Below are 23,590 nucleotides of genomic sequence, written 5' to 3'. Positions count from 1 at the left end.
TCAAACATAATCAAAGTATTCTACTTTTAATGCTTCTGCTTCCCTCTTTATCATCCCGTGAAATACTTTGATTTATAAAAATAATCACATGTATGTTTCATGACAGTTACAGTGAATCTTTATGTGCATGTCACGCTGTTGATGAATACTTGATGAGGTCTCATCATCATGCTTCAGATACTCTGTCCCTTCTCAATCTCATCTCAGATACAAAAACTGCCTCCAAAGGTCAAAGCCAGCTAAATGTCACCACCTCCCAGAGCGGAGGCGAGATCAAAGTGGTGGCTTCAGAGGGTCAGAGAGTCGAATTCAAACCACAAAGGATATTTGGAGTAAAGCCATCCGACTCGAGGGCCAATCACTCGGACTCTATCTTACAGCCAGCATACAGGAAATAAAAATGTTCTGTGATCTGGTCTGGGTATCAGAGTCCATGTTCTCCCCGTGTTAGGATGATTTCCTACAGAAGCTTCAGTCTCCTCTAAAGGTTGAAAGGTGTGCAGCCGCTTGCAAAGAGAGCTTGAGATATTTCAAGTTGTTGTTAGCATACACTTTCTACAGCTCTGGCATCTGTGTGGTCGCACTGATTAGTGCTTTCTTTCATGCTGCATTTCTATTGGTTGGTTAGTTGACGTTGATTGTAGAAACCTTCACATTGTGAGACAATCATCTTCAATTTCAGAGATGGTCAGATATTTGTTGCAGGCTATCTTTGTACACAAGACCGGGTGATGAGTCATCTTTGATCCTCTCTGAGTCCTGTCCCTACCCGGCTTAACACATATTAGTCGGCGACTCACTGAAATTTGGAAAATCTGAAAAAACATCCTGTCATAACCTCATGCAAGCAGCAAGCTTGCATCACTCCATCTGTCGTGAGCAGAACTTTTGTCAGATGTTCCAGTTTATTCCCGATACTTGTGTTGGTAGCTTGGATTCTTTGAGTTGAAATGACGAGTTATCTTCTTGAAAAGGGTGAAGGATTACAGCTGCAGGGAGCCCACAACACAAGGAAGAAAGAGTGTGTTTTCTTTCAGGATTCTCATAAAAACTCGACTGGGGTTTGCTAAACATGTTCATCATTTTCAGTAACATCAGACATCTTTTTAAAATATGAATGAGAGGATGAAGCAAGCTCACCACTCTCTTATTTGGGGGGTGACATCTCCAGTCTTGAGCAGACAATCAATAGGTATATGTTTCTTTAATGATACACCCTTCACAGATTAAATGATGTCAAAGAGCACCCGCTGTTATGAAATGCAATTGTCAGAAGTTGCAGACTCTGAGGATGCGGTGTCAAACACCTCGTTATCTCACTAGAATAAGTGAATACTGACAAGTTTAAGGCACCCACGGTAAGTATCAGTTAAGATGAGTCAGATTGCATCTTCCTTCTTGGAGTGTGCCGGTAAAGATAAACGCCAACTCCACAAGCAGCACAATCACATGTAAAAGACTTCATGCTCTGCAAAGAAACTGCAGCACATTTTACTTAATCTGAACACCACTCCAAAAGCACAAATCAGCAGTAAGGGTTGTGTAGGAGCAGACATGCAAATCCATGAGGGAGATATATTTTTTTAATGTCTGTGTTCTGCTGCAGCTTCGACAATGCTCTGGAGGCCTCTGAGACATAAACATATTTAATGCACAATGTTATCACCCCGAGAAAAGACAAGAGACACGACTTTTAGTCATGCGTCCAACTGGAATACAGCGCAGTATATAGTACAGATGGCAGCGGGGGAGAAGAGAAGAGGAAGCATAAACTACTCATACCAGATATGAATATTACAGACTGCATACAGGGTGGATAAGAAAACATTTTACAAACCATATGCACCAAATAAAACATGATAATTATCATGGAAACTGGCATCAAGATAACTTTAGTAACAATATACTCCTTCAGATTCAATAAACACCCTCAGCAAAACACACACACATCACGTGCCACTTTTTGATCCAGTAGATGTCGTCCTTGAGCCACAGCATGAAACCAAAACAAACCAAAACCTCCTCCATACTGAAGCCTCCGCTCTCCTCCAGAGACACACCTCCAACCCCTCTCCACTCGAGTTCGCATGAAGGAGTCAAGCACAAATGGTATCCTTTGCTCGAGCTGCATTGTTGTGTTAGCATGCTAATGTTAGCGCTCTTTAGTTAGCTCGTAGCTTCACATTTCATGTAAACTGACACAGAATGAGCGTGATCTAAAAACTCTTACTAACATCCAAATAATCAGTGAGTACGTTCTTCTTCTTCTCTCTAGTTCTTGACTAAAACAGCTTTTATACACAAGGGGAGGAGCCGGCCGTCCCGTCCATGTAAACACGGCTCTGACAACAACACAGCCAGCGGGACTCGAGCTTCTCCCTCATTGTAGAAAGTCAGGACTCAGAGACACATTTACACAGGATAGATTTTAATCCTGCTGTATTTATAAATGTAGCACATAGAAAAAAACCCTTGTAATGTTCTTCAGCGTCGTGCCCATAGCAACTGCCAGCAGCATATGAGAAATTTCTGAAAAATAATCAAGCTCATGTAATAAAAGCGCCCTTCATTAATGTCTCAAATATGATAGAACATAAAGCCCATGTTCGACATCCAAGGCAGAGCCCCCGTCTCCCAGGTGTGCTTCTTGCCAGCAGCCATATAATCGACTGTGCCTTGCTCCTGCACAGACAGTGACCTACTTAAATCTAATGAAAGTTCGCCCCCCTCCTCCACCATCAAAGTAGTACACACAAGGTTACCTGAGCTCAGTGTCAACACAGTCATCTGGAACATTTTTCAACAGCACAGTAAACTTTAGAAACAACACATTTTCACGGAGGTACTGCATAACAAACTGATGAGCGGCTTCTTCTTTTTATCTTTTGATCAAGAACACAAGATGAAAACAGGCTGAATCCTTTATGCACATTTATCAGCATGACTCTGTCTTAATCCCAGCCCTCCATTCATGTTGCCGGATGGCAATTTTTAGCTCGTCGGACCAGATGGTGAATCAATTCATCACCTCTTAATAACATTCAGTTCACATTTCCCATTTAAAGGAGGATTAAAAGACAGTTACCCACTCACATACGGTGGGTGGTGAGTGTGGATCACATGACACTCTGCCAATTCGACATGCTGAAAGGTTGACTCCATCATGAAAGGTGTTAGTTGCACTTAATCAGACGGTGGCGACAGGAGGAGACGCTCCTCCCGCCTGGCGGCGTCACAGACTTTTTCTAATCACAGAGCCAGCAGCGAAAGAGCCAGCAGCGTGCTTATCGACGACCAGCAATCTGTGACACATTTTCAACGACTGGACAGATTGGTTTGACAGTTTTCTAAAACAAAAGCGTGATTTTGTTCAGCTCCAGAAACAATACTGGAGTCCGGAGGAATACTAAATCACCATGCTGCTCCGTAATTCCTTCCACCAAAAGATCACAGCTGATTGTTGGCCAATCTTTGTGTTTTTTACGTGACAAATCAGAACATAAATTTGCAATTTAAAAAGAAAATTATGCATGCTTTTTCTGTGTAATAGTTAGACTCCGCAGGATTACATCTGAGAGCGTTGAAGGTGCCAAAAGTTTTCCTTTCTGAGTCATGACAAACATCCCACATGGGATTTGAAGACGGCACAATTTAACAAAATATGCATCTTCCAGTAGTTTATATACCAAAGGTAAAGAGAAAAAGAGTCAATAGATAATAATTCTACATTCCTTCAAACTACATATTTTTTTGATAACATTTGGGGAATCATGGGAGTGATTCTCTTCTCTCGATGGGTCGTTCTATTCTGTCCAGCTTGACGCGTTCCTGCAGCGCACTCCGTCGAAAATAGACTCTGTAACAGAGCAGAGTGTAGTGTTGGTGCTCGCTGTGGAAACACAATAATTGACTAAATTGGCAACAAAACAGCGACGTAGTGTGCAGCGCTGACGGACCGCGGCGCGCACAGAGTATGTGGAAAACGAAGGTCAGGCTTTAGTCTGTCGGTGAGTTACAAAATCTGCTCCTCTTCTGTGTCTTATTTTAATTTCATAACAATCCCTGCAGCTTTAAGTCGAGCAGCGGGTGTTGAGTGTTATCCCGTTATCCTCTGCTGGACTGGCCGCTTAAAAAAACACATTTGTGGAAAAACGCAGAGTATACTCACTTCTTCAGACGCCACTTCCCCGCTGGTCACGATGCAACAGTTTGCTGATTAGCTCCACAGCTTTTAATCCGTCAGATATTTCCTGTTCTGTAAATGAAACTGATGAAACTGAGTGAGATATGCTCACGAGGGTCCCTGACATCAAAAGACGTCTCCTTAAGAAGAGCCACTCGTTACCAGCGCAGTGACATCAGAGTGACTGAAGAGGCGTGCCAGGACACGTGAGGACTTCTGTCCACCGTTTGATGCCTGGAGAGCGCAGACCTTTGATCTAAATTTAGCGTGTGGCCTTGCCCTTCACCCAAATAGTCATTATCCGACACACGGTTGGCGTTTTGGTACAGTGCCAATCTGATAAACCATCGAGTGTCGTTGAAGGAATCAGAGGAGGAAACATCATGCCTTTTTTCAATATTCATTTCAAATGCTCAATGAATGCTGAGCTACATAATCCTCTTCCATCCATATCATAGTTAGCAGTTAGCATGCACATGTGCCGTTAGCTGAGGTGACCCTATGAGTTATGAATGAAATGTTAAATGTTGGCTCTTCAATCTTTGTTTGTGCTGTTTTATTTCGGAGCTGAACTTCCTGCACTGATGCTCAACACCTGGTGTCAAAGATGATCAGAGGTTGAACTAAAACCTGCAGACAAAAACAGATTAACCCAGATTAAACACAGCACTTACATTAAAGGGTTATATTTATTCTATTAATTAGAACACCTGGCAAAGGGACTGACGACGACAATTGGCCTTTCAGGTAACTCGGGTAAATTAACATCTGTCTGACTGTTGATTAAAGGGGACATATTATGAAAAATCCTCTTCTTCAGTGTTTCTGAACATATATCTGGGTAACCTGAGAGTCTACTGACCCACAACATGTGAAATAAACCATCCAGTCCTTTGTTTGTGGTCTGCATAAGTCTTACAACACAGAGAAAAATGCTCTGTTTCAAATGTGCTCTCCTTGTGATGTCACAGTGGGATTTTTGTAAAAAAAAAAAAAAAAATCCCCTCCCCTCCCCTGGTATCTCCACCCATGGACTCCACCCCCAGCCTAGAACAAAACTTTTGCACAGGTCCGCCATTTTTATTCTCTCTACAGAGGAGTGATGTCTACGGGGAAAACTCGGGGGGGGGGGGGGGGGGGGGAGGTCATTGCATTTAAAGAGACACACACACCAAAACGGAGCGTTCTGAGAGAGCTGGTTTATACAGGGTCACAAACCTCCTCTGGTGCTTGATTCATGTTATATTTTGACCAAAGCACAGCACAGATGTTTCATTTACAGACTGTTCGGTCTCGGAGCCCTCTGGTCTCAGGTAGGTCTTGGTGTCGGTTAATGTGGTCTAGACCAGGGGTTCTTAACCTTTTTGACCTCGGGGCCCAACTTTTCCAGTACAAAGTGGCCCAGGGCCCATTCAAATATTAAAACTGTATTGGTATAATAATTGACCTCACTCTTGGTTTGATTCGTATTCAATAACTAAATCAAATCAATTTACAGTTTAACAAACTAAAAGCTTGTGAAATAAATTACATTATACAATGTGATCATCACAAAGACATTTATTTGTAATGTGTAGTGTCAATCTCTACATACAACAAGATGCCGAACAGGCCAACAATTCACAACACAATTAACAAGGCTAACGTCAGGCTTATTAACACAAAAACACAAAAATAATTTAGAATTAGATTTTAGATTTTACTACTGATAAAAATAAAAATAGGAAATTTGATAAATAAAATCATGTGGTAATAAAATAAATAAATTCAAACAATAAAAGTTTAATATTAAATAAATAAATAAACTGTAAATGAAATTGAAATAAAGTGCAAACGAAAATATAGCTTTAAAACTGCTAAATAATTTGACAATTGCTTCAGCTGTCTTCATTTTTGCATTGCAGAACCAGAACTTGCTCTTCATATCGGTGACAAATGAACAATAACAACAGTCACAACAATAAACTCTTTTTATGATCATCTCTTAATGAGACACTTGGGCCTGCCTCTCAGACATGATCAGATCCAGTCTGGGTGGAATGGGGGAAAGGCTCACTCTCAGAGTAGCCTCCAGTGTTGCTCTGAGTCTGTTTCTGGCTTTGGTCTTAGTTGTGGCCACAATGGAGAATCCTGATTAACACAGGTATGTAGTCGTGAATGGGAGAAGGAGTTTCACAGCCCTCAGTGCTAGACATGGGTACTCCTTTGAGACAGCAATCCAGAAGGAGCCCAGGTCCAGTTTGCCCCACTGCAACTTTAAAGTGCTGTCGGTGGAAACTTCCAGAAGCTCGGATTCCAGATGTGAGGGCAAAGCAACATAATTTTCAGTGGGATCCACAGAAAATGGGTCCAATATCCACATGCGTCCCTCTCTGGGATCCTCAGGAAAGTACTCATCAAATTTCTCTGCCAGTTGTGAGAGGTGCTGAGAGACCGAGTCACTGATCTTCACCTGAGGGGAGTTTTCCAAAATGTCAGACAAAAGTGGAAACATGTCCATCCTCTTTTCCTGGGCCCTCTTAGTCCACAAAGCAAGTTTCCTCTTGAAAGCTTGAACTGTGTCTGCAACAAAAAACATGTTGCTATTTCTCCCTTGAAGTGAGATGTTCAGCTGGTTCAGCAATGAAAAAATGTCACAGAGGTAGGCAAGTTTAGCTGTGAACTTCGTGTTGGCATAGTAATGTGCAAGAGGAGATTTTTTCTCAGTCAGAAAAGAGAAGACCTCATTCCTCAGTTCAAACAAACGGTTGAGGACCTGTCCTCTTGAGAGCCATCTCACCTCACTGTGATAGAGCAGCTGGACATGATCTGCTTCTATGTCCTCACAAAGCTTGTCAAAACATCTGGAGTTCACAGCATTATTTTTAATGAAGTTGATGGTTTTCACACTTACATCCATCACCTCGTTGAACTCTGGTGACATCTTTTTTGATGCAAGGCTTTCACGGTGGAGGAAACAGTGGGTCCATTTAGCTTCTGGTGCACGATCAAGTATCTGCCTGATGACGCCGTGATGCCTGCCAGTCATTGACGCTGCACCATCACTGCACACCCCAACACAGTTCTGCCAGTCCAGGCCGTTCTCAGTGAAATACTCATCCATGCAGCGGAAACATTCCTGAGCCGTAGTTCGTGTTGGTAGCTCTCCACAAAACAGTATGTCTTCGTGCAAACTACTGTCCCAGCGATAGCGAACAAAAACCAGCAGCAGTGCAGCATTTGTAACATCAGTGGACTCATCTAGTTGCAAAGAGAAAAATGGGCTACTTTGTATTCTTTCCAGAAGCTGATGTCTGATATCTGAGGCCATGTCCGCGATACGGTGACTCACAGTGTCGTTTGAGAGTGGGATGGTCAGCAGCTTCTTTGCAGCAGCCTCTCCGAGCATCTCACGGCACATATCCACAGCGGCAGGCAGAACCAATTCCTCCGCTATGGTGAACGCTTTCTTACTCTGTGCCACACGTCTGGCTACGAGGTAGCTGGCTTTCAAAGCACATTTAGAATTACCTGTCAGTGACACGACAGACATTTTCTGCATCTGAAGTCCATTTTCTTTTCTCTTGAAAAATTCCACCGGCTTTCCCACGAGCGTTGGATGTTTGGTTTCAAGATGCCGCTTTAATTTTGAAGGCTTTAGTGCTTCGTTTGATAGCGCAAGTCCACACTCAACACACTGAGCTCTTGGAGTTGCCTCAGTACCTCCGTTCACAAATCCGTACTTTATAAAGTCCGGATTGTACCTGCGCAATATTTTTGCCTTTGTGGGGGGTTTGGCACCACTTTCCTCTTCATTTTTTCTTTTCAAAAACTTCTCCATCACTTTCTGACTTCACTACAGGCTAACGGCTCACCGAGTGTCTTCTTCTGCTTATTGGAGCTTGTTAAACAACTGACTGGCGCATTACCGCCACCAAGTGGTGGGAAGCGGTATTGTAACTGAGCATCTGATGGATAACCTGCGGTTTGCGGTGCGGTGCCGCGGCCCCCGCGGCCCACAGGTGCAAAACGGAAAGTTTTTTGCGGCCCTCTAGGTGGCGCTCGCGGCCCAAGTGTGGGCCGCATGGTTAAGAATCACTGGTCTAGACTAAAACACTACATGTGGCCTTTAGGTGTCTGATGTATTGTTTGAAAGTGTCTGACTCTGTTCCTAAAGGCGGTGACATTTTCTGATCTGGATCACAGTTTTTAAAGCGACACTGAGTAACACTTCAGGTCTTAAAGCTATTTGGATTAGATTACCAAACTAATGTTTACACCCTCCCCAGGTATACGAGACCATCCACGAGGCACTTCAGTCCCCTCTGATGAGTTCAATGCTGTGCCACGCTCAATCAGCAGTTTCCAAATGATCAAGTGCTCTTTAATTTGTCACTTTATGTGAAAACAGCCGAGGCTAGCCTGCCAGTACCCCCGTGAGGAATAGGATCTCTGCATCATATCCGTCTCTCTGTCTCTCGTCTTTCCTCCTTCTCCCTCTCTCTCCCTGTTAAACAGCTCACTGTTACCATCCGTCTGCTGTTTTCATGTCTCATCAAAGATTTTTCTTCCCCTCACCAACTTTAAATATTCACTTCGTGTTCTTTCAACAATAGCTTACAAACACTTGGAAATAATTGAGTCTCGGCGGGCTGACAAAAAAGGGAGCAGTGATCGCGCGCAGTGGAAGTGATCAAATATGGCCTTGGGCCAACCGTCTTTGTAGATGGTCTTTGTATTGCCATTGATCCGGGGGTGGATACACCCAAGGAATACATTACTTATGCACTTTTTTTTTCCCACCACCCTCCCCACGGTTGAAAGTAATGAGTCACAAACAGTAACAGGATTAGATGGGTGATGCACCGGAAGAGAGGAAAAGCAGGTCTGCTGAATGTACGTGCAGCCCAGAGGACCGAAGGCAGCGGCCACAGAACAGCGTGGTGGAAGGCTTTCATCTCCTAAAAGAAACAGTAATTGTCGAGATAATGTACTCCTCGGCCTCACTGTACGCTGGGTGCCATGTCATGATTGCCATGGGTACAGAAAGTGCTTTTAACAACCTCTTAAAACCTCAATGAGTCCATCATAAAGCCTGCAGTGAGCTGTTAAAAAGTCCTCTCTCTTTTCTCCTGCAGGACAAATCAGGAGCTCTGTGATCATCGTCTGTACAATCTGCCTCCGGGGTCGTGCGTTATAAGGAACATTTACGTCGATGCGCTCACACCGCATAGTCCTCGTCTAATACGGCGATGATACGAGAGTTAATGTAATGATTCTGTTTGAGCATTTTGAGCGTCTCAGGTCATTAAGTTTCTAATTAGCGGAGAGAAGCGAGAAGCACTTTTCCTCTTTTTAAGTAACACAAACATGTTGAACAGACTTCCCGATGCAGTCATGTACAATAACCCCGTTACTTACCACTGAGTGCTCGCCGAGAGAACGCATCTTAACATGTTCATAACAACTAAATTATTCAAATTACTGTGTGCGTGCGTGTGTGTGTGTAGTGCCTTCAGGGTGCACATATGTTTTAAATACAGGGTAAGACTGTCATGCCAAGGACAAAGCACATTTACAGGATGTGAAACACAAAGGGAAATGTAACAAATGCTGGAATTGACCCGGAAGTGACTGAGTGAGGGGTCTTTTCTTTTTCTTTTTTTTGGTGTAAAGTGATGAAGAGTTTGTAATGACAGAAAGATGCTTTGCCCGTTTTGTGGAACTCAATTCTGTTAGTTTAGTCAATTTTGCTTTTCATTTGGACGGTCTCTCCGACTTGTCAATGACACCGATGAGACAGAAGGACCAGATATGCACTTCCAGGTCACTTCTGGCATTTGGTACATTCCCTTTCCATCAAGATTGTGGTGTTTGTAAATTTGTCTCAGCGCTTGTAAAAGTGTTTCACATCCTGTATATGTGTTTGGTCCTTGGTAAAAGTGTTTAGGGTATCTGCATGATCGAGGATGGGTAACATCACCTGAGAGATGATTCTTTTTCTTACTTGAAATTAAAAACAGTTCCCTGAGCGATACAAGACAGCCATAGATTGGTAATTGTTTTCATTGGTAATCTATAGGTTTCATCAATAGTGCTACAAAAATTGAATATTTAAAATCCTGTATATTTGTTGCTCAAACGTATGCATCATGCAACCGTGCCTTTTCCTTCCCCGGTTCATTATATAGACTGGATCTATTTCTGCACTGCCTGCAGCTAATCAGAGCAAACTCACACAGACACACAGAGCAGCACATACTGCCTCTTCAGAGCCAGTGCTCTATAAGCCCCCTGTCTGTGTGTATCTGTACAGATATGCTGCAGGCTGTGACCAGCAGACCCGGAGTTGGACGGCCTGGCGTCCCCTGAGGAGCCCCCGCTCCCTTTCTATTCATTCTCCCATCACAAGCGCAGCCCCAAGAGCTCGAGGATTTTACACTAATACATGCTCATTGATTTTTTAATTCACAGTGAGCACGCTGGCGTCCAAGGCTGGGAATTACACATGTTGACAACAGCAGTGGCACTTTCATGCTTGGAAGTAAAGGTCAATGATCACATTTTGAAGTTTAATTCCCAGCTCTTCAGTCAGGAGTTTGTTGTATTAAGTTCCTGTAATATCCGACATGGCTGCCTGCAAGCTGTATCTGAACAACATGTGCTGAATGACTCGTGCTGAATGGTCTTGTGCATCTCTGCCTCACCTTGTTGTGCATGAAAGGAACATGATGTCATCTGTATCCCGTTGTGCACGTTTGAAAATGGGACATATAGAAGCATTTCTGATGCAGCAGGCATGTGTCATTTAGCAGCGACCTTTATGCAGCGTGGGTTCTGTGAGTGGAAGCATAATAGATATTTTTAGAATAAAAACAGTGAGGGGCGGTGGGGTGGACGGGGGGATCTACTAGCCGTGGCAGTCGTCGGTGTTCCATTATGAAGTGACTACAGAGGTACAATCATCATCATCCTGGTTGTGTCTGAAATCACACACTCGTTCCCTCCTCCCTACATAGAGAGTTTAATGTAGTGTAGGACTGTATAGTGCACTCACTCAGCCCAATAAAAAAAACATGTCTGACACTACTCGCTCACACGCCGCCTGCAGACAGTGACGTCATCGCTGCAGCACAACTAAAACGTGCAGCTAAACGCCGGCCGAGGATCAATAATAACGGTAAAAAACGGCATGAATATCAGTGATAGCTTAGATTATACTGAGAGTATTTACGCAAAAGAGTTAATAATGATGAATCAAGCTGAAAACGATCATAATATGAACTTTTCTGTGTTTCTATGTTCACCCTGGGCGCTCCCACCGACCACCCGAGAGCAGTCGAGACAAAAAAAAAAAAAAACTCTCCCAAACACCAAAAATCTTTGTGCAATACGTGATGGAACATATTGCTTGGATTGTGACCATCGGTTGTACACTACTTTTCACAATGCATTGTGGGATACACATATGAGTGCACTATATAGGGTACGATCATGCTCACTCAGAATTGGGACACCACTACAAAATGGCGTCTTCACTTTAAAGTGAGTAGTGAGTGATTTGAGACACAGCCCATGATTTTTAGGATTCTCTGTTTTCAGTCTGTTCAGCATCAGTGACGACTTTAGATCAGCTGTACAGTATGTCACGCAGATCTTATATCCCTTTAACTTTAACGGGGCGGCAGTAGCTCAGTCTGTGCGGCCAGTGTGGACAAAGACTGGAAGTTGGTCTGGTAGCTGGAGAGGTTGTAGTTCACTTCCAGAGCACTGTGAAGGTGCCCCTTAGCAAGGCACTGACCTCCCACCACCAGCTGAGGAGCGCTCGCTGTGTGCCCCCCCCCCCCCTGACTCTGACATCACTCCGCTCATGCACAGGATCCTGTTCGTGCACGAGTGTGTGTGTTCATGTTCATTAAACAGAGTGTAAAGTTGAATTTCCCCTCACAAGATTAATCAAGGACATAAAAATAAACGATATATTTAGAAACGAAACGGAAACTCGAATAGACTTTTCAAAGTGCGTAAACAGAAATGTTGTGGTGACACACAGAAGAGCTCTCCTAATGTCAGTTACATAAAACAGATATCAGAGTGAAGTCAGGTCTTCAATCCCGTCGTAGTGAATCACGACGTAAACAAAGCCAACATGTGGGCAGGCAGCGCCGTCATTGGAAATGTCATATGGTAATAATGACAAATGAGAAATTTAAGTGAGAGTAAACATTGTCTTTGTGTTTCATTTCACACCGACTGGATGCTCGTTGAGATCGAGGTGAGAGGGATTACTGTTTCCTTATAAATAATTAAACCATCAGAGCGATTAGGATATTTACAAGATATGAAAAAGCTTCTGATGACACGATGCAGTGACATTTGTAAGGGAGAAAATAGCATGAATTACAATATCTAAACAGCAGGAGTTGTAGGTGACGTATTAAGAGATGAGATGCACCCAACATCAGCCCTGCTTCATGGGCAGCAGAATATATATATATATATCTTTTGGAGTGTACTGTTCATTTACGGCTGATTGAAGGAGACAAAATGACGTCAACAAACCTTGCAATAGCTTTTTTCCACCCAAAAGCTAAAACCAGCACACACTCCTGCACACACACACACACACACACACACACACACACACACACACACACACACAAGAGCCCACATTTGTTCCAGACAAACAAGTGAATCATCAAACAACATCACTTAGTAATCAAAAGGGGGAACAAGAGCAAAACGGTGGCAGGAAGAAGAAGAAGAATACGTTTCTGCTGTAAAAACCTCCATCACCTCCCTGAAAGACTCCCGACAGTCAAACCTCCGTTAGGCACAGTGCATGCTGGGAGGAGGACACGAGAGAGCGGGGGAGAAGGCCGAGAGGGGAGATGGGAGTTCTTATCTGGTCTGTATGTCCCCCTCCAGCCCGGGAGGAGCAGGAGCAACGGCATGACAAAGGTTCTAATGAGGCCGCTCGCTCAACTGACAGCAATCTGAGATTACTCCAACAGCAGAGAGAGGAGCGTGCAATAAATTAAAAAAGAGCTGACAATGAATCATAGCCCCTCCTACAAATTAATTGGCAGTTTATGCCGGCGATAGAGGAGGAGGTGACTGCGGTGAATGAGAAACCAGGAGCAGCGCTGTTTTGAATCTGGTTCTGGTTGCACTTCCTGGATAGCAGCGGGCTGTCACTATCTTCATAGAGAGGTGCTTCATGGGAGCTTTTGTGCCTGCTCGGGGATGAATCTCCTGTCATCTCGTCTTTCTTCTCTGATAGAGCAGTCAACATTGACATTTAGGCTCCGATGGTGGATGAAAGGCAGGACCACTAATTACAGGAATGATTACTGTTCAAACTATCAGATCCGTTATCTCCTCTCAGGTCTCCCTCGTGTTTCGACAGCGTTTCCTTCATCTCACACTTCACCCTTTGCGCCGGGCTTTCACGTTGAAAGACATTGCTTTTTCTTACGAGGAGCCTTTCCCAGCGGGAGAGGAAAAGTCTTCCACGCGACCCGGCACAACATTGTTTGAACCTGCGACACCTGGGGAGACGAGCCACTTCAGTCTTCCCAAAACTACCCAACAAGCCTTCTGCTCTCGGCGGGGGGGGAGAGGGGTTCTGAGGTGCGTAGGCGTTCTGACTCTTCCCAACAGACTCGTTAAAGCATAGGCAACTAACAAACATCGAAGCTGCTCTTTTGGCCTATACGAGCTGTAAGCCCAAAGGAGGCAAGCATCAGTGACCTGAACTAACAAGTGAGGGCCCCGCTGTCCTGCAGAGAGCCTCTCATAGTCGGGGCGGAAGCGGGGTTACGGGAGCTTGTCTGATGTAAGACACACAAGTGCTGGTGGAGAGTTCATAGTTCCCCTCAGAGGCACAGGAAGTATCCATGTACTGACATTTCCACTGTTGTTGAAATGAAAAGAGGACTGTCCACATCTACCTGTGAAGCATTAGAGGAGATACTGTAGCGTAGGTAATGACCTAAACTCAGTGAACACCAGCCGGGCGGCTCTCCGCTCAAGGAGAGAGTTTAAACCGCCGTCTGCGTCGTACTATTTCAAAGATCTTTTCTACCAAGTGAGGGAGGTTTGGCCTTGGTCAAATGCATGCACATATTAATGCTCAAGTATGAATCCTGGATTAATTGGATTTTTACACATTTTTAAAGAACTGCTCGTGCTGAATAAAGAAATCCTCCTGACCTTGATCTGTTCTCTTCACAGCAGCCGTCATTCAAAGAGAATACACACCGACCTAAAAAAAAAAACCCAAAAAAAACAATACGGGAAAACAGACAGCCCCTCACCTTGATACAAGACAAGGCAACGTTTTCTGTTATCATCTGAAGAGCGCAGCGGTCAATACTCCACACACCCGTCTGAAAACTGAGGGTGCAGAGAAAAGGATGGAGGCGGCAAAGTCACTGTAAGGACATCCTAAAGTGGCTGATGGAGGCAAAACACAAAATGGATTGTGCTCCAACAGGCGGCCTCGCTAGAAAAAGAACCAGTATCAGTCTTCCCTTGCTATTAGGATATAGGCAGGTTATTCCACTGTGTGAATATTTAATGATCCTTAATTAGTTTTAAATAGGGGGACTGGTCAGCAGTGGCACATAACACATTCAGCTGTTGTGTTTGCATGTTTTTCCACTCCAATGACTTATTGGTTAATCGAAGGATACTGAATTACATAGAATGAGAAAAAAAAAATGAAAAAAAGGACACAATGGACAGGAAACCACATTGCAATCCATAAAAAAAAAGGGACACTGTGTCCATTGTGTGCTTTGCATGTTTTCCGATTCCGTGTAATCCAATATTCATCGTGGTGTAGGATGTGAGAGCATATGTCATTTACTCTCCTGCTCGCCTTTGTTTGGACAAGCAGCTGCAGATGAGCTGGAGGTCAGCATATTTGCATACACACTGGTGGTATAATAAGCTATGGACCGCTTACAGTACAACGTGGAACAATAGGGGATTCATTTTTATTAAAGCAGCTTGGAGGATGCTTTCATGGCGTGTCACTTTCAGCAGCAGGCTGAGACAAAAACAGAAAGTCCGGTACATAATTGCACAGTTTCCACCAGCAGAAACATCTCCTCCTAGCTCTTTGTAACTAGGTCTCTTTTAAACTGGCTCACTGTGAGGCCGCTTTGATTCCCATGCTGTGAATTATGTGTTGGAGTTGGATACAAATAAAGAACAAACTAGAGGCAGCATCTCCAGCTCCGGTCTTCTTTCACTGTTTCAGGTCATGTGGTCATGTCATTGAATCAGGACTGTTTCATAACCATGAGATGATCACAGAAAGTTTACCTCGCTTTTTTATTAAGAATGCCGTGCTTTAAAATTCAACCTGCATGCTAAAAATGTTCTTGTCATGTCTTTTTTTCTTTCCTCTGGTGCGTAATGCTCGGGTACAAAAAAGAGTTTGCATGTGAGGTCACATGCTGTTAAATCACTCGGGGTTTTTTTCAGGTGGCAGTTTGGTGACTCATAGTGCTCCGAGAAGCCTCTCTGATACCGGAGCGTGCATGAAACAGGAAGGCACATGGTAACAGGAATTTTGTCTGCTTCTCTAATTCAAAGAAAAAAAAACACATAATTTTAGATCTAACACAATTAAATCCTGATTAATGAATCTGTAGCTTGTAGCAGTGATGAAATTCTCTCTTGTCGGGGCGCCGGTGACCTGTGGCTTCTTTCCCACATGCCATTTTCTACTCTTTCTCTCTCCCAATTTCTTTTCTTTAAAGATGTTTTTTTGTGCCATTTTCACCTTTATTGGATAGGACAGCTCAAAGGATACACAGGAAATGTTGGGAGGAGACAGCGGGTGACGACTTGCAACAAAGGGCCGAGGTCATATTTGAACCCAAGGTCGTTGCAATAAGGACTATAGCCTGTGTACATGGGGTGCCCAACATAACCACTAGGACACCAGCGCCCCCTCTCTCCCCAATTTCCGACTCTATGCACTCTCCTGTGTATCCAATATAGGCTTAAAAAGCCCAAAAAGTAATTATTTGTACTAAAATAAATAAAGAAACATGACTGCAGGTGTTTTTTTTGTGCTCGCCCCTCACTAGATAAAAGACTCCTGTGAGAAAAGATGTACTCTAAGCCGCCTATATTAAGGTCATAATAAAAGCGTCTACATTTAAGGTGCTGACCCTGCTGTTGGACGCCTGATTCTTGTTATTTTTCAGGTGGATTGCCTGAAAACGTTTTTTTTCTCCTCTCTTGTTCTCTCTCGACTGCAACACGGCGAGACATCCTCTGCTCCCCCTTCTTTGCCCACTTCATCACCCCTGACCCCTTACTAATACTCCTTGTCGACACCCATGTACAGGGACTTCTCCAAAGGTGGTGCGACACTTATTGCCCTTTGCAGCTCGCCAGGAAGGTCAAAGTGAAAAGTGACAGAGACAGCAAGGTCACTGTTGGTGGAGCAGGCGTAATGCTGCAGACAGACACTTCCTGGTTATCCCTACAAGGGCGACAGTGCCACCAGCAGTCACTTAGCACATCACGTCTTTAACAGACAGCAGACAGACATCCTTTGTGTTACTTTCCCTTATCATTCATGCCAAGCTTTTCTCTTTGGTACATAGCAGAATGGCTACGCTTTAATGTTTTGTATCTGTGAGGGGTTATTTGGTGAAGCTCATTGTCAGTCTCCGCACGCTCTGCTTTTGTTCATGTCCCTGTTATAAGATTATGGTGAGCACACTTGTGGTCCTGTTTATCCAAACATACTCAGGCTTTCTAAAGGATCACACTTATAGATTATAAATCTATCTTCCAACCATGCACGACCAAAATAGAATTCCTTTTTCCCCCCTTCTTCGAGCAGCCGTCCACCATGATGAGTAAGCATATTCCATAAATGACCCAGCTGCTGGAGCATATTGTGTTTCGCCTCATCAGGGATTCAAAAAGGGGGGGGGGGGGGGGGGGGGGGTGCTGTCAACAGATCAGCCGAGTCCATTCACGGCTTGCTCTCCAGCTGACCAGACCTCCATTTAAACTAAGGTCTTCTGTTTGTCTCGGCCAGCTGCTGGTCGTGTTTGGACTGCAGATGTGCGGCTCATCATGGCTACAGAGATTATGTTAATGTGTTTTGTTTATTCTTTGGCAGAAGCGATTAAATAGTAGGCGATGAATTTAAAGTATGTGGTGAAGCAGCATATCTGTGTGGTCGTGTTGTAGTCAAGACCACACTAAACCAGACCAAGACAGACCCGAGACCAGAGGGCTCCGAGACCGAGACAAGACCGAGACATTTAGGGATCAAGACTGAGACAAGAACGAGACATTTAAGGATCGAGAACAAGTCAGGACCAAGACCAAGGCAGGATGAGACTGATACAAGACATTTAGGGATCGAGATCGAGACAGAGACCAAGACCATAAATATCTCTGTAAAATCATCACCTTATGTGCAGGAGGCGTGTCACTCACTCAGACCGTAACACCTGGAAAGTAGCAACTGTAACCGGGGGATAAAAATCAAACTACAAATGAACTGAAGTTATTTGTTATTTTAGAAAGAGTAGTTTTCCTTTACCAGTCTTGATTTAAAATCCAGAGTCTGCCCAGTGTGAGACCGAGACCAGACCGAGTAAAAATGCTTTTTATTCAAAGACGAGACCATTCAAAAACCAGTTTTGTGACCAACAGTTCTACAACCAAACGGTGTGGTATATAAATATGAGAGAGTAACTGCTATCCTATGAAGGATGAAGAAACCACAAAGAAGAATCTCTGCATTAAACTAAAATAGACAAAAGCCTTGTTGGTGTAAAATCTCTCGTTTCCAAAGTTAGAATTTGATATTTACAAAGTACAGAGTCCCAACCGTATCCAAAGGTCACAGGGAAATAAATAACTTGAATTTGAAACCCAGTGTTTCAGTCTGTGATTATTGATTTTTCCTCCGTGTCCTTAATGGACGCTCTAAAAATAAGCCTGATCTGCTTCTGGGTACAGGTGTCTGCTCAGACTGAGCTCTCTGTACATCCGTCCTTTAGGCGTACAGTCAGACCAGACAGTCATATATAATAAAACAGGATTTCTCAGTGAATTACTGTCTCATGTATGCTGGAGCTCTTTACAAACTGAACCTGACAGATCATTACACTGCTGTGCAAAGATGCCGTTGCTTTGCAGCCGATCTTTGAACTCTGGAACACGTTTCAATCTCAGCTTCATTTTCCACAGCTTTAAACACAAATCAAGCGTCGAGTCGCTTTGATTTCTGCCATTTTTCATGCAGATTAGTCTTATTTTTCTCGACGCTACACGGAGCCAGGAGGTAATGCAAGAAGAAGAAATTGAAAACTTAAATATCTAAATATGTAAGACATGTTTTACTTTTGAGTAAGTGAGGCAGGATGGGACCATATCCACTTATATGTTACCTCTGTAAAAAACACAAAACTTATAGATACAACCTGGAGCAGAACCAGACTCATGTTGAACAGAGAAACCTGGAGCAGAACCAGACTCATGTTGAACAGAGAAACCTGGATCAGAACCAGACTCATGTTGAACAGAGAAACCTGGAGCAGAACCAGACTCATGTTGAACAGAGAAACCTGGAGCAGAACCAGACTCATGTTGAACAGGCAGAGACCTGGAGCAGAACCAGACTCATGTTGAACAGGCAGAGACCTGGAGCAGAACCAGACTCATGTTGAACAGAGAAACCTGGAGCAGAACCAGACTCATGTTGAACAGAGAAACCTGGATCAGAACCAGACTCATGTTGAACAGAGAAACCTGGAGCAGAACCAGACTCATAATGAACAGAGAAACCTGGAGCAGAACCAGACTCAAAATGAACAGGCAGAAACCTGGATCAGAACCAGACTCATGTTGAACAGGCAGAAACCTGGAGCAGAACCAGACTCATCTTGGACAGGCAGAAACCTGGAGCAGAACCAGACTCAAAATGAACAGGGAGAAACCTGGAACAGAACCAGACTCATAATGAACAGGCAGAAACCTGGAGCAGAACCAGACTCAAAATGAACAGGCAGAAACCTGGATCAGAACCAGACTCATGTTGAACAGGCAGAAACCTGGAGCAGAACCAGACTCATCTTGGACAGGCAGAAACCTGGAGCAGAACCAGACTCATGTTAGACAGGCAGAAACCTGGAGCAGAACCAGACTCATCTTGGACAGGCAGAAACCTGGAGCAGAACCAGACTCAAAATGAACAGGCAGAAACCTGGATCAGAACCAGATTGGTTGAGGTTTTTACAGGCTTACAACTGCTACAGATGACAGATTTTCTTTGTTCCTTTTTCAGAGAACATGAGTTATTAATTTCTGTCAGGACCTAAAGACAATTTCAACCAAAATCCTAAAAAGTGAGGAAAGTACCAACCCTGCCTTTAATGTTGAACCCGCTTACACATACACTTTCTTAAATGTGACGCCTAATTAACATCTGAGATACCTGGCGCTCGTGTGCACTCACAATAATAAAAACACAATAATTGAGTGTTGGCTGGAGGCAGCTCTGTGACTTTCTTTTACTCCATATCTCTTCTCTCAACGATGCAAAGTCTTAAGAGACGATGTAAAGATGTGATATTCAGATATTAATTCTGATTGGCGACTTCACTGGTTGACTAATGTTCTCATGACGCTACCAAACCCACCCAAAAAAGTCAGTCATGATTGCAAATGATTTATTACACTTGGAAGCAGGTGTGTCAGATTTCAGCTGCCTACTGGTACGATCGCATACTGATTCAAACTCTGAGTAATAAATCAAAAAGCCTCAGTGATTTTTTATTTTTTTTCCCATCGAAGTTGTTTCCTCTGATTTCGGCTCTTATGTGAAAAATACTGCCAACAGGACTGAATAATCACGACGGTAGAAGAGGGCTCCATTTCTCTCTGTGTGTCCATTCCCCTGAATCAGTGGATGCATAATAGCTCTGAAAATGGAGGGCCCCATCTTCGACTCTTTCGCTCGCATCAGAAACGGGAGAAAACTGACTGCACACTATATATCCTTTTACACAAAGAGAAGGGGATTATACACACACCGGCTGAAGGCTTACCTGAGCACACATACACACAACATCCTGTGTGTGTGCCCTATGTGCTTAAACACACAGATGTGGATGTGTACCTGCACACACACACACACAGTCTAGCACCTATGCTCATATGCCAGAACCGAATCATTAAGCAAATCCAAAGGGTTGAAAGAGGCAGACGCAGCATTGCTAATTCAGACTCAAAGGAGGTACAAGAAAGAGCAGAGCAGGTCTTAGTGCTCTCCTTTAACCATGCTCCTCCATATCAGAGCCAATGCGTCAGTCCTACCATGGTTAACACTCAATAAAACATCAAAAGGGATGAAGCTCGGAGCTCTGGACAAATACACGCCCACGCAGATACCAGATACACTCTCTCTCTCTCTCTCTCTCTCTCTCTCTGTCACACATGTATGTACACATTAGTATGCATGTTGGACTTATATAAAGTGTAGATGGAGCTCATTAGATTCAATGAATACAGCAGCCAGATGAGAGGGTTTGCATCTCTTTCAAGGGGAAGCAATCGCACACCACGCATCCTGAATGCTAAATGAGAATTTCAATACAACATTTGTGCACAGCAGATTCTTGCAATCAAGCTTTATAAACGTGTGTGTGTGTGTGGGGGGGACAGAACAATTGGACATTCGAGCCACTGATAGCAAGTCAACGCCACATACACAGGAGCTGTCATCAACTTCCCATCAAGCTCCACTTCCCCCCAGTGGATGTTCTGCAGGAGGAGAGACACTTCTTTCTTTTTTTTTAAATGTTACATCCAGAAACAAAAGCATTAAACGCTCACAGCTTGGCAACATTACATGAGGAGGTGGGATTAGAATAATTTGCCCGGTCCGGTTCTTAAACTTGCACAGCTTATTTATTATTTAATTATTTTAAATATTTCAGGCGACCAACAGGATGCTCGTGCAATCATTAATATTTCAACCATTGCCTTTCAAAAGGAGGTAGCCTTGCACTTGTGTGGTATTGATCAAGAGGGCAGCATACTCATTCCTCCCAGAAGAGAAGAACCCAATCCTGTCCCTTTATCATCCTGTCCGTTAGCCTGCACACGCACTGCCTCCTAAACTAGTCTTAATGAGCATCTGAAAGGAAATGGTTGTATTGTCCTTTCTCTATTTAGAGAGAAAACCAGAAAAAGGACACACAACAGAATCACAAAGACAAACTTACAAACGACTGAAGGTGATGCTATAATGTAGAGTGTGAGATAGTTAAATAACCCGACATAATCAGCTCTCTCTCTCTCTCTGTGAGCAGCGATCAAAGAGACAGCGCAGCTTTTTTAAAATGCACAGAGCCACTCACCATCATTAATAAAATGTGGCCACTGTACAAAAGTAAATCCCTTTGCTCACAGACACTGGTCAGCTCAAAGAAGAGGACAAACAGCCGACGCAATTATGCTCCTTCCGCTAGCAGGCTCCCCTGGTGATAACGGTTATGTAGCAAGGAAAGCGAGGAGATGAATTGCTTTGCAGACAGGCATCTCAGCAAACACACATGCATAAGTATGCAGATACACATAGATACAATCCGCTCTGCAGAGGGGAGAAGCTCTCCAATACACAGCAGCAAAAAAAAAAAAAGCAATCATGTTCTCTGTCAGCAGCGGGACATCTTGTCGTTTTATCGAGACATTTTATCCCAACTTCACACTTTGTGTTAAACTGGCTACATAAGACCAATGCACCTTTTCCATCTGCCTCCATCTCTCTCTCTCTCTCTCTCTCTCTCTCTCTCTCTCTTTCCACTTGACTGTATCTTTCATGCCGAGCTTTTTTCGGCTCCCTAATCTGCCCCTCTCCTCACAAACCTGGAGGGTGCTTTCAATGTATACCAGCTCATAGACGTCGTGCCCTTACCTTGGAATAACATCCAGAGAGCCTTATAGTCCAAAAACAAGCGGTCTGAAGATCCTTACTGCTCCTAAACAATGTGAAAGGGAAGAAAATCCTCCAAGTGTCTCATACAATCAGAATCCAATTAACGCCTTTTCTGCTCCGAACTTATTTCTTCTGAGCAGGATGTGGATGTCCTTCATTGACTCTGTACATAATCCAATCCCCTTTACTTCCCAGTGCATTTCTTTTGGGTGGTTTCCTCTTGATATTCCACTTGGCACAGTGAAATACTGTTATGTATTCTACAGGAACATGCCCGTCTGAGAGACTGGATGAGGCACTGTAGGATCTCTCGTTGGTGCGCACTACCAGCGCCGCTGCAAGTGAATCCAGCCGGTCTTCACAGCTCTCCTCCTCCTCCTGCCTTCAGGACTGAAATTCAGCATCCGCTGATCATCCCCACAACAAGGGGAGGGTGTCCCCCCCCGGATGGAAACTTTCAGAGACCTCTGCCAAAGCTATAGGACGTGAAAGTGGACACAAGTGAGACCCGATGATGTGTTATTTTCCTCAATATCCTCCCTCCTCAGTGGATTTTTCTCCTTTTTCCTCCTCCAGTTTGCCTGTTATGTAGCTCTCTCCTCTCCGGAATCGGCTCTCACAGAATGGATGCTGAGAAAGAAGTGGAATGAGGCGAGCCGCTTGTTCTCCCGCTCGCTCTCTCTCTCTCTCTCTCTCTCCCTCCCTCCCTTCCTCTTTCGCTCTCGCCTTCACCCTCTCTCGTACATGCCCCCTCCCTGCCTCTCACTGCACCTCCCCACCCTGTCGTTTTCTCTCTCCTCCTCTCCTCCTCTCTTACACACACACACACACACACACACAGCGATATGCACTTCTCTAGCTTTTCACAATTACTGCTGTACCATCGCCAGCCTTGTCAGACAGAAAGGTTCACCGCCCATACTCCTCAGAGAAACAAATAATGCTTGATAAATATGTAAAGTTAAATAGATATGAAGAAAAGGAGCAGCAGCATGGAAAAGAGCACTGAGCCAGGAGGCAATCTAATCTCCTGTCTTCATTCGGGTTACCTGATTACTAAACATCCCTCGAGTTTAGGCCGCTTTGCATCCCTCTTTTGTCGTTACTTTTTTTTTTTGTTGTTGGCCAACTGACAAGAGTGACTGAAGAGGAAGACAGAAATAGCAAGCGAGAGCTCAGCACCCTGCATAGAAACAAGGATGATGCATGTGCAGGAGCAGGAGCAGTGGTATAGTCACATAATTAGCCACCTAAACAAATTCAGTTGTCATGATGTTTGCATACTGAGGATGCAACGATACAGTCAGCCCACGGTTCAGTATGTACCTCGGTTTCTGGGTCATGGTTTTTCAGTTTGGTTCTGACGGCCCGGACCTGTTTTAGTTTGTTTTCTGTTTTCCATTCTTTGGAGTTTTAGGGACATTTTACAGGATCAT

At 43.9% G+C, this 23,590-nt stretch overlaps 1 protein-coding gene across 3 annotated transcripts in view; it reads right to left on the bottom strand.

The window, feature by feature from the left end:
- Nucleotides 1-22,825, bottom strand: part of lingo2 (leucine rich repeat and Ig domain containing 2) — a 250,040-nt gene extending 227,215 nt beyond the window's left edge. For 2 of the 3 annotated variants that reach the window (XM_061047600.1, XM_061047599.1), the window contains exon 1: nucleotides 22,134-22,817. The gene's annotated coding sequence lies outside the window, so the exon portion shown is untranslated. Of the gene's footprint in view, nucleotides 1-22,133 lie in introns of all 3 variants that reach the window. The other variant, XR_009674634.1, reaches the window with a different exon arrangement.
- Between the last annotated feature and the right edge of the window lie 765 nt (nucleotides 22,826-23,590).

This window comes from Labrus mixtus, chromosome 10 (genome assembly GCF_963584025.1).
Source record: "Labrus mixtus chromosome 10, fLabMix1.1, whole genome shotgun sequence".
Lineage (NCBI taxonomy): Eukaryota > Metazoa > Chordata > Actinopteri > Labriformes > Labridae > Labrus > Labrus mixtus.
Note: the sequence above shows the minus strand (reverse complement) of the source record. Positions and strands in the feature narration are given on the sequence as shown.